General features: G+C 48.9%; 1 long non-coding RNA gene across 1 annotated transcript; it reads left to right on the top strand.

Moving 5' to 3' along the window:
- The first annotated feature begins 13,394 nt into the window (after positions 1-13,394).
- Positions 13,395-14,587, top strand: LOC124670106. Its single transcript, XR_006992414.1, has 3 exons — positions 13,395-13,877; positions 13,973-14,055; positions 14,541-14,587. It is a non-coding gene; the product is annotated as an uncharacterized LOC124670106 (long non-coding RNA).
- Positions 14,588-14,890: the final 303 nt, after the last annotated feature.

A 14,890-nucleotide genomic window follows, 5' to 3' on the forward strand; every position in this document is an offset into this window, starting at 1 on the left:
CCTGCACAACACAACCAAAGTACTTTGCCCCAACGAAACAGTGAGGTTGTCAATCTCACCGGCTTGCTGTAACAAAGGATTAGATGTATAGTGTGGATGATGATTGTTTGCAGAAAACAGTAAAGAACAAGTATTGCAGTAGATTGTATTTCAGATGTAAAAGAATGGACCGGGGTCCACAGTTCACTAGAGGTGTCTCTCCCATAAGATAAATAGCATGTTGGGTGAACAAATTACAGTCGGGCAATTGAAAAATAAAGAGAGCATGACAATGCACATAGATGATATGATGAATATTGTGAGATTTAATTGGGCATTACGACAAAGTACATAGACCGCTATCCAAGCATGCATCTATGCCTAAAAAGTCCACCTTCAGAGTTATCATCCGAACCCTTCCAGTATTAAGTTGCAAAACAACGGACAATTGCATCAAGTATGGTGCGTAATGTAATCAATAACTACATCCTCGGACATAGCATCAATGTTTTATCCCTAGTGGCAACAAGCACATCCACAACCTTAGAACTTTCGTCACTCGTCCCAGCATTTAATGGAGGCATGAACCCACTATCGAGCATAAATACTCCCTCTTGGAGTTAAGAGTAAAAACTTGGCCAGAGGCTCTACTAATAACGGAGAGCATGCAAGATCATAAACAACACATAGGTAATAGATTGATAATCAACATAACATAGTATTTTCTATCCATCGGATCCCGACAAACACAACATATAGAATTACAGATAGATGATCTTGATCATGTTAGGCAGCTCACAAGATCCGACAATGAAGCACATGAGGAGAAGACAACCATCTAGCTACTGCTATGGACCCATAGTCCAGGGGTGAACTACTCACTCATCACTCCGGAGGCGACCATGGCGGTGAAGAGTCCTCCGGGAGATGATTCCCCTCTCCGGCAGGGTGCCGGAGGCGATCTCCCGAATCCCCCGAGATGGGATTGGCGGCGGCGGCGTCTCGGAAGGTTTTCCGTATCGTGGCTCCCGGTACCGGGGGTTTCGCGACGAAGGCTTTAAGTAGGCGGAAGGGCAACGCGGGGGGCCACACGAGGGCCCCACACGCCGGGGCCGCACGGCCAAGGGCCGGCCGCGCCGCCCTGTTGTGGCGGCGCCTCGTGGCCCCACTTCCTTTCCCCCTCGGTCTTCTGAAAGCTTCGTGCAAAAATATTTCCTTTGTAGGATTTCACCCCTGGGCGTTGATTTCGTCCAATTCCGAGAATATTTCCTTTGTAGGATTTCTGAAACCAAAAACAGCAGAAAACAACAACTGGCTCTTCGGCATCTCGTTAATAGGTTAGTGCCGAAAAATGCATAAATACGACATATAATGTGTATACAACATGTAGATATCGTCAATAATGTGGCATGGAACATAAGAAATTATCGATACGTCGGAGACGTATCAACCGTTACGCTTAACGGACGCTGTATTACGCGGAGGATCTCGAGATGGTGGACTCACGCTGGGGTCTCTCTCAGGTAGGTGTGGACTTGGCTGCTCACGAGGACTGCCACCAGGACTGCCACCAGGAGGACTCGATGGCATTTGCTGCTCATGTGTAGGAGTCGGTGGCCTTTGCAAAAGGACGACGTACTTCTTCGGCCATAGGGCGAAACCGTGCTTGACATCGGCCAGTGTCCTCTCATCTTCACCTCTAGGAATATCAAGCTCCACTGTTTCAAAACCCGGAACAACTTCATCCACCCCGACACGAACACAACCAGGTGGAATGGGCATATGATGGTGCATTGCTCCATCTTCACTTGGGTACACATAGCCGACCGCCACCTTAACGGACGCGGTCCTGAATAACATATGTAGCGCGCAATCTGTCTTCTCCGTGACATAATCCACGGGGTAGCTTCCTCCACATCCGTCAAGATGCGAGGAACCGACACTGCTTCTTCGCAGAGATGGGGCAGCATCAGCTTGTGGATCCTGTAGAAACAGTGGCTGATCAGGTGCCCTCTGATTTTTATCAAGAGCCTCCACCCTATTTAACAATTCCGTTAATGTGTCGACGTCCTTCTTCTTCTTTCGCGAACGGCTTCTATAAGTGTCAGCGCTTTCCGGCCACGCTTCCTTCATGGTGAGACCTGGGCGAGCTCGTACCCGTCCAACGTGTTCAGGGTTCCCCAGAGCGAGTGTCAGCTCGTCATTCTCTCGATCGGGAATGTACTCTCCCTTTCTGACCTTTTCAATTGCATCTACAAGCTTCGGTACAATTGCCTCAATTTTTTCCTTCCATTTTCCCTTCGCAACTATGAGCCATGTCTTTGGGTCCAACCCTGCCCCATGAGCGAACAACCAGAACTTGGGCCGTTCGGGCCAGTCCCATGTATGTGGAGTGATTCCTGCATTCATCAGTTTATTTTCAAACGCTGTCCACTTCGGAATGGCACTCTTGTAGCCACCTGACGCCAAATGATGCGGAAGTTTCTTCTTTGAAGCATTTTCGGTATTTTTCTTCGATCGGGACACAAAAGTAGACGATTGCTTATACCTCTTAAATGCGGGCCAGTGATCTTTTATCTTCACTAGATTATCATCGAATACTGGATCTTCATTCTTATATTTGTCCCATAAATTTTTCTTCCAAGACTGGAATTGTATGGCCATCTTCTTCCATGTCTTCCGGTAGGCTGAACTTTGTCAGTAGCGTGTCCCAAAGAAAAATTTTCATCGTGTCGTTGACATAACTAGCACCACTCTCTGCGTTCTTCGGCTTATGCCACTCTTGAATGCTGATCGGTACATGGTCCCTAACAACAACTCCGGCTTGACTTGTAAATTTGCGGAAAAACTCTTTGGGATGCTCTGGTTCACCATTAGCCTTGAATGCCGTGAGGGCTAACCTGCCCTCGCCCTTTAGCACCCGCGTCGGGCCTCGTTTTGTTCTAACAGACTTGCTGGATGATCCAGAAGGCTAAAAGAAAAAGTTATTCGTTAATAAGTGCAATACAAATAAATGAATGCATCTAGGGATGAACATAGACTAATTGATACATAAATATACACCTCCCCGGATTTTGTGATGGACACTTCGTTGTCTCTTCTAATTTGTTCAGACTCAAGTCCCTCGCCGAAATCATTCAGGAAGTCTTGGAACTCGTTGTCATCTCCATCGGGTTCCGGACCATGGGCACTATCATAGATCAATTTCTACACCGCTTCTTCCCCCTCCTCATCTCGGACGAAGGTGAAATTAAGAAAGCAATTATATTTCATTCATCATGTCATGATCATATAACAGATTGCTAGATGGATAACAATTGACTCGATGTCGCGGCGCCACGGCCACGGACTCGGCATTCCCCCTCCTCCTCTCGCTCTTCTCGACCCTAACACTACTCGGCGGCGCGCCCCTCTCGCTCTTCTCGAGCCTAACACTACTCGGCGGCGCGCCCCTCATGCTCAAAATTATTTAAGTAAAAACTATCTTGTGCTTCCCTCTCATATGGTTATAAAATGAGAACCTTAGCTCTCCTTTTCTTCCAACAAAACCCTAAAACCAAAACTAACAAACAATAAAGTTATCTTGTTTTATCTCTTCCCACCTCTGAACTCAAAATTCAAATTTAGTTTGAACTAGTTTCAAATCATCTTTACAAAACAGTTTTGAAAAAGAAAAGAGAAGCACAAGCTAGCAGCAGCCCAGCCCATTCTTCTCTCTTCTCTTTTCCCTCAGCCGAGCTAGCAGCAGCCCAACACGGTGGCGTCGGGCTCCTCTGTCGACCACCGCACCATCCTCCCCACCGCGGCATCGGGCTCCTATCGCAGGCGGAGAGCGGTCACGGCGGCGGTGTTCTCGGTGGTGTCGCTGCTCAAGGGATGGCGAGCATCGGGTACATTCTAGCGCGCGAAAAAAGGGGGACACGGAGGATCGGGGAGCATCGGTGGTCGTGGACGCGCCCCATCTGGCGCTCACGGCCGCGTCCATGGCGCCGTTGGGCGACCCCGCGAAGACGCCGGTGAGGCACAGGGGCGGCGAGGGCCAAAAGCAGCGCGCGAGGCTGGGCGTCGTCGTCCTCGAACACGGAGGCGAGCGCGTTCCCCGTCTTACCGCGCCAGCGCAGGCGGTAGGGGAGGAGGCGGCGGCGCGGCATTTCCTCGAAACGCTGCGGGCGTGCGTGAGGGGAGGCCGGCGGCGACCGCGGCGCGGCAGTCGACGCGCACGCGGGCTCCTCCTGGCGAGGCGCGCGGCGGCCAGGGAGGCGACGCGAGGGAGGCGACGCGAGGGAGGGAGAGGAGGGGGTGCTCACCTCGGTTGCCAGCGCGGGGAGAGGTGGAGCGGCGGGCGACGCGGCGACGATGGCGACCCGGCCTGCTGCTGCGCGCGACGGTGGCCTACTGCTGCTGGCAACGACGACGGCGGCGGCACGTGGAGCTTCGGCGATGGCGACGGCGGCGGCTACGGCAGTAGCTGCGGGCGACAGCGCGGGCGATGGCGAGCTCGGGCCTGTCTCTGCGCGCGGCGGCGGTGTTGAAATTTGGCAAAGTTTTGCCACGCGCCTAAGTCATAACACAGGGGAGAGGGCCTTTTGTACCGGTTGGTACCACCAACCGGTACGAATAGGAAGATGAGTTGTGTTTGATTGTGCCAATGGAAATTTTCCATGAGGTATGACCTAATGTTTTATTCTTATAGGATTTGCACTGCAAGATTCCTGTAGGATATGTTCCTATGAATCAAACAACTAGTGTGGGGGAAATTCACATGTGATCTAAATCCTACATAATTCCTATACAAATCCTATATATGAATTTTAGTTGTTAGGTCACTTAAAATGACTTCACTTGAAGGGTTACATTTTTGTTTTTTCTGAATTAGTAGTGATGCCTAACCATATATATACCTAAACCAAGAGAATCAGCATAAACTTATGTATATTAATAGTAAGCGCATATATGAATGTTTTTTATCTACAAACCCAGGGTCATATATATGTACATAGAAACATGCATATATGCTAGTTTTTGTACCTTGGTGTGTTCCCCTTTTGGGCTATCTTTTTTGTTCACCGGTTCACAACCAATGCCCTAGATTAATTTGGCACTTAGAAAATAACATTTTGTTTTTGGCGCACTAACACAAATAGTAGTAGCACGGTCAACACTGTAGAGAAGTACAAAATAAATGTGTGTGGGAAAAATTGACTTAAAGTGACCATTACAATGAGAAAAAGGGTAGAACCAAGCATTGCACAGGGAAAAATCAGTGTAGTGCCCAGAAGAAAAAAAACAAGTTAGGCTATACTCCCTCCATCCTGAAATAATGGGTGTAGAGTTAAAATTTGTCCATAAAAGAGTGTACTTCTCGTTTTGCAATGCAATTCAAAATTTGTCCACAAAAGAGTGGTACTCCTAGTAAAAAATATTTCTTTCTCATCACGAGGGATATAGTTTCTTCACGACTAGTACGTACTTCTCTGAGTAGATGGATGTTGTAGTGTGTCTCTATTGGTTATAGTTATGCTGCCGCTAAACCTACCATATAGCCCCAGGCGATATATATATATATACTCGCCCGGCGAGCATAGCCATTTCTAGTCTCGCTAAGTACCACTAGTAGGAAAAGCCTCATCAGTGGCGCACGAAAATTTGATTCTGTGGCGCACGGGTGGTGCGCCACAGAAACGTCGCCACAAAAATAAGCTTTCTATGGCGCACCTGGTCGTGCGCCACAGAAATAAGGTTTCTGTGGCGCACCGGGCCAGGTGCGCCACGTAAATAAGTAGTTCCGTGGCGCATGTGATGTAGCTGCGCCACGTAAACAGGTGCGCCACAGAATTATTTTTTGGTGCGCCACAAAACTATGTACATGTATACTCGATTTTGTGCTCCCTGGTGTATTATACAGGTTTTATACTGGTTTTATACACCGTATACAGGTTATATACTGATATAATATAGACAGATATAATATGGACATATATAATCATCACATCATCATCACATTACTTAGAGCCCGATCGAGTTATACATATAGCTCCATACAACTCATAATCCATGCAAATTAAGAAAGTTCTCATCATCTCTAGATATACAAACGAAGTGACACCGGCCGCCGCCTACACTAGGATGAAATAGAGTACCGCCGCGACGATGGTGAGCAAGAGCGAGAGCACAAGGAAGGTCTTCATCTTGCTCTTGTTCGCTTGGTGCGCCCTCCACTTGGCAACCACCTCGTGTCTAGTCGGGTACCCTTTGTAGCAGTTGCCGCTGAACCTGTGCACATGTTTCTTGCACTCCTCCGACTCCTCGTACACTCCTGGAACCCTCCCCTCGAACACGACGTAGTACGTCATCTCTATGGACACAAGGCATATTAGTATATAACGCAATGGAAAGAGTTAGAGGGTTCACATGCATACATATTCACAAGAATTAAAGCAAGGAAATAATAATAAACCTAAAAGAAATATAGCATCGGTATCACATAAGTAATATGGTTCAACGAGAACGACTACAATAGTAACTGAAGTCCAACAACGACGACCACCGTTTCGAGCAAATTAAGCAAGTTTAGTTTACAACACGGTGCAAATTGTCTATCGATTCAAAGTAATACGAATGGGGAAGAGAGAGATGGGGGGAAGAGCGAACCGCTCATTTCACCAAGTCAGTAAATTCTGTGGCGCACCTAGTTGTGCATGCGCCATAGAATTCTTAATCCCGTGGCGCACCAAGCGGGACATGCGCCACGGAATTAACGGGAATTCTATGGCGCATGCGCTACTAGGTGCGCCGACAGAATTTACTCGCACTTCGACAACAACCTGGGCTAATGTTGTGTTCGGTCGTAAACACAGCATTAGCCCGTCAGGTTGCTTGCCACCAGGTAGGCTTGGGTAACCCGTGGTTCGAACCCTCGGTTGTCCCCTGACTTTTTTCCCATTCTTGTCAAAAATGTTTCTATTTTACATTTGTCAAGAATAGCCTCAACACAACATTTAATAATAATTACTAGAGATTTTCAATTACAAATTACTTGTCTCACACACACATGTTCTTGTCTCTGCTCACACACACATGCATGTACTTGTCACATGACGACATACACCAAAAAAGATCGTTCTTCGTCCGTGAGCTCCGAGCTTCTCAGCGTCTCTTCGCGAATCTTCTTGCCCTTTCTGAGCTGTTGGCGGTTGAATACTTTATGCCGGCCACCTTGAGATTTCTATCGCGATGAATGGACAACCTTTAGAGGGTAGGCGAGGTCTTCCTTCTTATCTTTACTAGTAGTAGGCATGTCGAAGTGCCTGTCGAATTCCTCCTCCATCTTCGGGTCACCGTTCTTGTCCAAGTCTTCCTCGTTGGCGTCTCCTTGCATTCCTATGATGCTCCTCTTGCCCCTCCTCACGACAACACGGCTAGGCCTCGACGGATCGGTGATGAAGAAGCATTGGTCAACTTGGCTACCGAGTACCCATGGCTCATTTTTCGCGGATGCGTTCTTCGATTTTGCATCGGGTATAACCATGGTTGTGAAATATCGGCCTTCTTTTCGACCTTCTTGGCCCATCTCACACGAAACATTGGCACCGTCTCTCCACAGTAATTGAGCTCCCATATCTCCTCGATCCTTCCAAAAATCTTTCCTTGACATTAGTCTCGTCATCGGCGTATGACGACGATAGTTACTCCTGAGTTTTGATTTTCACTATTTCGTCCTTTTCCTCGGTGTAGAACTCGTAATCGTTGATGTCGTACCCCTGATAGGTCCTTACGTTATGCGCGGGTCCCCGTGATAAGGTGTATATGAGTTTTTCATCTTCGGTAGAAGGCGTATTTCTCTGTGCTTCAACCAGTTGAGTTTGCTTGAACCAACGCGTGAAGCTGGAGTTGTGCTTTTTGGTTACGTCTCCCATCTTCCTCGGCCGGCCCATATCGATGTAATTCTGCTCGACCATGCTTTTGTGCTCTTGCACGAAAGGTTCGGTCAGTTTTAAGTGTTGTAGCGCGACCCGGTGAGCCCTGTCAAAGTCGTCGCGTCGATTTTCAATGCCGACATGGACCGAGCGGTAGCCCTCGCGGTGACCGACTCCGGCGAGCCTCCCGAGGTGCGTCCCGGGTGGTAGACCAACATGATCCTCGTCGTCCTCGGTGCTTAGATAATTCGGCGGAAGGAGATGCACTCGTAGGTTAGAAACCCCTTGGCCATGCTTGCGTCTGGACGGGCCCTATTGCGAACGTATCCTTTCATGACACCGTTCTGCCTTTCGAAAGGCATCATGTTGTGGAGGAACGTTGGGCCGAGCTGCTTGATGTCTTCAACGACATGGAGAAGGAGATGGACGCATATATCACAGAATGCGGGCGGAAGTAAATCTCGAGCTCACATAGTATCACCACGATCTCATCCTCGTAGCATCTTGAGCTGCCTCACGCCGATCGACTTCCCGGTGATAACGTCAAAAAAGTTGCATAGGCCAAACAGCGTATCACGGACGTGCTCGTCCATTACGCCTCGGATCGCAACGGGAAGTATCTCGCGTCATTAGCACGTGGCAATCGTGAGACTTCATCCCGGTGAACCTCTTCTTCGCTACGTCCGGATATCTCGCTTATATTCCCCGAGTAACCGTGAGGAACTTTCACTCCTAGGAGGCACCTGAAAAACTGCTCGAGCTCCTCCGGACTCGTTGTGAAGCAGGCAGCGGGAAGCTGCACCGCGTTCTTCTTAGCCCTTTTACGGAGACGTTGAGTCCCTTCCGTCTGATCATCATCATCATCATCATCATCGTCAGTATCGGGGGCTTGAAGATCTTTCCTGATGCCAAAATGTTTAAGATCGTATCTTGCTTTCGGTCCATCCTTGGACTTTTCTGAGTTGCAAAGAGTGCCAAGCGGACTCTCGGTAACGTTCTTCGTAATGTGCATGACATCGAGGCTGTGGGGCGTGTGGAGGACCTTCCAGTACTCCAAGTCGTGGAAAACAGACCTCGCTTTCCATACACCGAGCAGCGGCTCGGCTTCGGTCGCTTCTTTCCCGGCGCCGGGCACTCCTTCCAATTTTTCGGAAGATCATCGATTTCTGCGCCGCTCCTCGGGCGTGGGGGTCCATCGGGCTCATCTTTACCATTGAACAGATCACCGCGTTTTCTCCACGGGTGATCCAAGCGAAGCCACCTTCGAGCACCTGGGTAGACGGTTTTCGAGGACCCGGGATCCCTTGGTAGTTGTAGATGCGGGGTATCGTCCATGCACTTCACACAGCCGTTGAATCCGTGGCCCACCGGGCGGATACATATGCGTAACCGGGATAGTCCGTGACCGTCGTGATCAACGCGGCTCTCATATCGAAATAAGTTCTAGTGTAGGCGTCCCACGTACGGGGTGGCGTCTTCCACAACGTGTCTAACTCCTCTTTCAGCAGCCCGAGATACAAATGCATGTCGACACCTGGTTGTTTCGGCCCCTGAATGAGAATACTCAGGTGTATGTACCTTTGCTTGGTGCACAGCCACGGGGGTAGGTTGTAAGGCCATACAAACACAGGCCAGGTGCTATGCGTGCTACTCTTGCCGAACGGATTGAGTCCATCGGTGCTCATACCCAGCCTGATGTTCCTTGCGTCGCCCCCGAACCTAGGGAAGGCGATGTCCAATGTTTGCCACTGTCCAGCGTCTGAAGGGTGTGTCAGCATATAGCCCATCTCCGGATCTTCTTCGGGCTTCTGCCTTTCCTCGTGCCATTGCATGAGCTTTGCTTCCTTAGGGTCCACGAAATACCGCTGCCGACGGGGAGTGATAGGAAAGTACCATACCACCTTTCGAGGTACCTTCTTGTTCCCAACCTTGTACCGTCCGTGGCCACACACCGGACATGTGGTTCTCGTCCTTGTACTCGCACCTATAAATCACACAATCATTAATGCAGGCGTGGTATTTTTCGTGCGGTAGGTCAAGGGGACACACGACTTTCTTGGCCTCCTCGGTACTACTTGGCAATGTGTTCCCCTCCGGGAGACGATCGTGCCGGAATTTTAAGCTCTTGCTGAAGCCGGAATCGGTCCACTTGTTCTGCGTCTTCATCCGCGAGTAATCAAGCGTTACATGCAAGCGCGTATCCTGCGGACGACACCCGGGAAAGATCGGAGTCATCCCGTCTTTCTCCATTTGCGACAGCTTGGCTCTCTCTCTAGCTGCAACTCTATCGTTGCTCGTCTCCTGGAGGAGAAGATCTTGAACATGAGAGTCCCGCAAGGCCGAAATTAGCGTGGTCGCGCCGGAATCTTCTTCTTCATCATGATGATGTTCTCCGCCGGCATCTTCTTCTTCATGATGATCTTCTCCGTCGACTTCTTCTTCATCATGATAGTCCCCGTCGGCATGATGATAGTCTTCTTCATGATGATAGTCATCTCGCTCGACATGGTCTTCATGCGCACCATTTGATGGGGCCGGCCGCGCCTCGGTTGTCTTGCATGAAACCGCGCCTCAGCGAGTGCTCCTCCGGTTGTCCGGAATCAGGGTTGATCCAGCGCTCGAGTTTGCATGATCGACACGGACATCTTATCTGGCGCCTATTGTTCCGAATCATGTCCTCCTTCGCGTCTATCTTGTATCTAGAGATTCGAGCGGAACTCATCGAGAGGACCATGCTTGCCTGCAAATGGTATACATAGAACATGAAATTAGAACCGCACCAAATGCACACACATGCATGGGCCGTACCTCTCCTCAAGGTATTACATGGAGTGGAAAAATTCGGCATGACCTCTCCTCAAAGTAGGACATATGGGTAGTGCAAAACTTGCCGAAACGGAAATGAATCAACATTTCGGCAAACATCCATGCACCACACCGGCACACACACAAGCGCTTCACCCGCAACAAGCATCCATACACACGACGGCCACACAAGATCTACAAGCATATGCATGTCTCCTCCAAGCATATGTATGTCTCCTCCAACTACTCACCTTCTAGATTCGATACCGAGACGAGACCGCGATCGATGACTTCGAGAGGAGGAGAGAGTATGGAGAGCCTTCTCCTCAACTCCAATTAAGTATCAACCAAAGTAAGTGCAATAAATACCCAAGCAAGTGAAAAGTGGAGTCAAAATGGTATGAGAGAGAAGGGGGGACGAGCTAGATGGAGGAAGAAGAATGGCTTGTGTAGTGTGGTAGGTGGGAGGTTGCTCACTTTTGTAGATCTGGTTCGCTACTTCGTGGCGCACCAACCACGAGTGCGCCACGGAATAGCTTATTTCGTGGCGCACCGAGCGCGAGTGCGCCACAGAATAACTTATTTCTGTGGCGCACACAAGACAGTGCGCCACAGAATACCTTATTTTTGTGGCGCACTGTCGCCGTGCGCCACGAAGAAGTAATTTCTGTGGCGCACCGAGGTTTGTGCGCCATAGAAATTGTAAAACCAATGATTGGGGGTGACAGGGTGTGGGGCCCACCAAGTTTTTGTGGCGCACGGTTTGGTAGTGCGCCACAAAATTAAGCTATTTCTGTGGCGCACCGAGCTTCGTGCGCCACAAAATAAGTTTCTGTGGCGCACTCAAAACGGCGCGCCACAGAACTAAGCTTCGCCTATAAGGGTTTTCCTACTAGTGTACGTGCCGGAGTTCGTTCCTTGGTACTTACTCTCGCCTTTTCCCTTTCTCTTTTTCTTCCTCCCTTTTGTCGGCAACCGATGGCCCGACTTCGACAGGTACAAGTTAACGACGTTAGCAAGGTTACCCTTCCGGCTTGGCCTGGGCAGGGTTATGTACGCCACTGGTTATCTTCAGGACTCTTAGTCCAATTTGTATCTTGTCCGTACTTGGACGTATTTGATCTTCTGTATGATTCGGATCTTTGTATTGAATATTTGTATCTTGACTCGTTGGAGTCGTTGTTGTAATATATGTACCTTGTGGGCTCTATTGTAATCCCGTTGTAATGTTACCGCTCGTGTTAATTCCTCTGGCATCACGTGTGTGATTCGTCGCGCACGTCGTGTTGGAGGGCGTCTCTGAATCGATATCGTGCGGATTTCGGCGGGTTCGCTGGGATCCTCATGGTACCGGTTCTGGGGCGTCACAAGTTGGTATCAGAGCCTCAGGTTGACGGTAGCCCACTAGTCCAGCCTGTAGGATAACCTTGCCAACGGACGTTGTGTCTAGTGTCAAAACTATTTTCTGAAAACTCGTTGGATAGATCTGATTAGCTCTATTTTTTTCCGTATCTATATTCTTTCTCCTCTTACCTCTGCGAGTTTTGAGTCTTCTCTCTTATCTACTTCTCCGAGTCTTAGGTTCTGACGTGGGTTGGAAGATCTATGTCTTCACCTATTTGGACCGATCTCTGAAAATTTCTGACAGAAGAACATCACCGGCGGCTAACCTTCGTCTTCTCCATCGATGTCATCTATGCCTCTCTGATCTTTCTACAATTCTTTGATCTTGGACTCCATCGAAACTTCGCTGACAAAGCTTGTCGATATCATCAATCAGAATTCTGGGAGTTGGTTGCACGATTCTCTTATTCATGTGCAGAGTAATACTTTGAGTGCGGGATGGGCTGATCACCATAACGACTACTCTTATTATTCGCTCTTGTTACGATGAATTGGTGGACCCGTGTGACTGTTACTCCTTCCTTTATTTCTCCGGAGTCATCATCGTCATCGGAACAACGACTTCTTGTTGGTGGTGTCGCCGATCAAGCAGGAGCAAGACTTCTTGTTAGTGGTGTCGAGGAGTTCGACACATTGCCAGAAGATCCGATAGTTCACCTCTCTCCCCTGTACCTTGAGGTGGAACCTCGGGGCGAGGTTCCTTGTTAGTGGTGTCGATTGTAACGGCCCCGGAAAACACCCCCTAATAGATTTGTTTGTTCTTTTTCTTTTGTGCATCACCATGGCATATGCATCATATCTCTTCCATGTTTTTACTAAATAAAACTAATTTTCAAACCCTTGCTATTTTGGTTTTCCCCTCTCATATGGGTTCAATAATTAGACCCCCTCTTTTCTATTCTTTAACAATACCCTAACCCCAAACTCTCTACAACAAATAAAATTATTTTCAATGTTTTATGTATTTAAAATCAAACCTGGTTTTGTTTAATTTACAAAATTAGTTTCAATCAGTTTTCAAAACAAAAGAAAAATAAATTTAAAAGAGAAAACCAAAACTCCCTTCCCCTTGGGCCATTCCCTCTCTCCTCTTCCTTCCTCCAGGCCGAGCAGCCCAACCCGACGGCCCAAGTCAGCCCACCTTCGTGAGGAGGAGAGACTTCTCCTATCGCTTTCTCCCCCACGTCCGGTGCGTGACCACCACCGCACCCTCACCACACCTGCTCCCTCCCCTCAACCATAAAGCCACGCCTCAACGCCCGTCAAACCCTAGACCACCTCTCCCTCCCTCGCGCCGCCAGCGGCTTTTTCCTTTCATCTTCTCCCTTCACGATACAGTATCAAGGCCATGGCTACCTTACAGTAACCTTCACCACCGCACCTTCCTTCCATGGCGCCGCCGCTACAGACCACCCCGCGTCCATCCGAGAGTACCAGAAGATGCGTCTCGTCGTCCTCGTCATCTCCGTCCAAGGAATCGAGCCAAGACCCCGTAAATCGAGCGCAAGGTCGCCGTTTCTCCTCCATGGCCGCCATGCTCCGGCGTCGATTCCGGCCGCCCTCGTCCTCCTCCGGCCAAACCGACCACACCACCGGCTTCCTCATGTTCATCCGCACCCCCGACGCCATCTCGCCCTTCTTGGTTCACCCGGAATCTTCATATTGGTGTTTGTTCTGTGAGTTCCGCCATGGCTTCCAGTTCTGAGCTCCGCCTCCCGTGGTTCAATCTTATACGGGCCCTTTCGTTGACACGATCTGAGGAACAGCTCAGTGGTAAGCTGCTTCTCCCTTGACCCAAGAGATCCTGGGATCAAATCCCGAATCTGGCTAATTAAGCCCCATTTTTGTTCTCTGTTGGTTGAACCCAGATCCAACGCCTACTGGGCCTCAGCCCACTCCCTGCCAGCTTCTTCGTCGCCCGGAGCGCGGCAGGCCGCCACCTGCTGCTCAGGTTCGGCCCTGTACTAGCCCATATCTCTTTCTATTTGTTTTATCTTTTGCAAACGTTGTAAAAATAATATCTTCTAAACTATAACTCCAAATGCAAAGTGTTATATATGAAAATTGATCAGAAAAATGTGCTGAACATGAATATGCCATTCATATGCCTGTTTGCATCTTGCATCATGTCGTGACGTGATATCTCGTGCATACCACCTAACATATATGCGGAGTATTTCGGAATTCCAACTAGGGTTTCCCCGCTCAGTTTAAATTTGAAGTAGCGCACCCTTGCCATGATATGCCATGCTAACAAACACTTAATTTTGGCGGTAGTAAATGCAACTCCAACCTAATTTTTTTGTCCGGGGTTTCGACTCCGATTAATATGGATAAGTTGCATCGCATCATGTTTGCCATGCCATGCATATCATATCATGATCATGCTGATTCTTTTGCCGTAGTAGTAAGATTTGCATCCGTTGTGTGTTCCAGCATTTGCTTCTTCTCGGATAGGATCACGAAGTGTTGAAGTGAGATACGACGAGTTCTCCGACAAGTTCTTCTGCAGCTTTTCACAGGCGAGCCCTCTCTCTTCACCTATTTACTCTCTCCCTCGCACTGCTATCCTTATGTTGCGATTCTTTATCGAGTCACGTGTCCTATTCCACTTCTTTACGATAATAATCCTATATGCATCCTTCCTTACCCATAGTCGTTGCTTGATGTTTGAGCCTTGCGAGTCGTAGGCGTGTTTAGGCTCTGTTGTTTATCTCGATCTGTTATCGGGATATGTTGGGTTGTTGGGAGGTCATCACATGATATATCAGTTGTTGGAGATACAC

This window comes from Lolium rigidum, chromosome 7 (assembly GCF_022539505.1).
Source record: "Lolium rigidum isolate FL_2022 chromosome 7, APGP_CSIRO_Lrig_0.1, whole genome shotgun sequence".
Lineage (NCBI taxonomy): Eukaryota > Viridiplantae > Streptophyta > Magnoliopsida > Poales > Poaceae > Lolium > Lolium rigidum.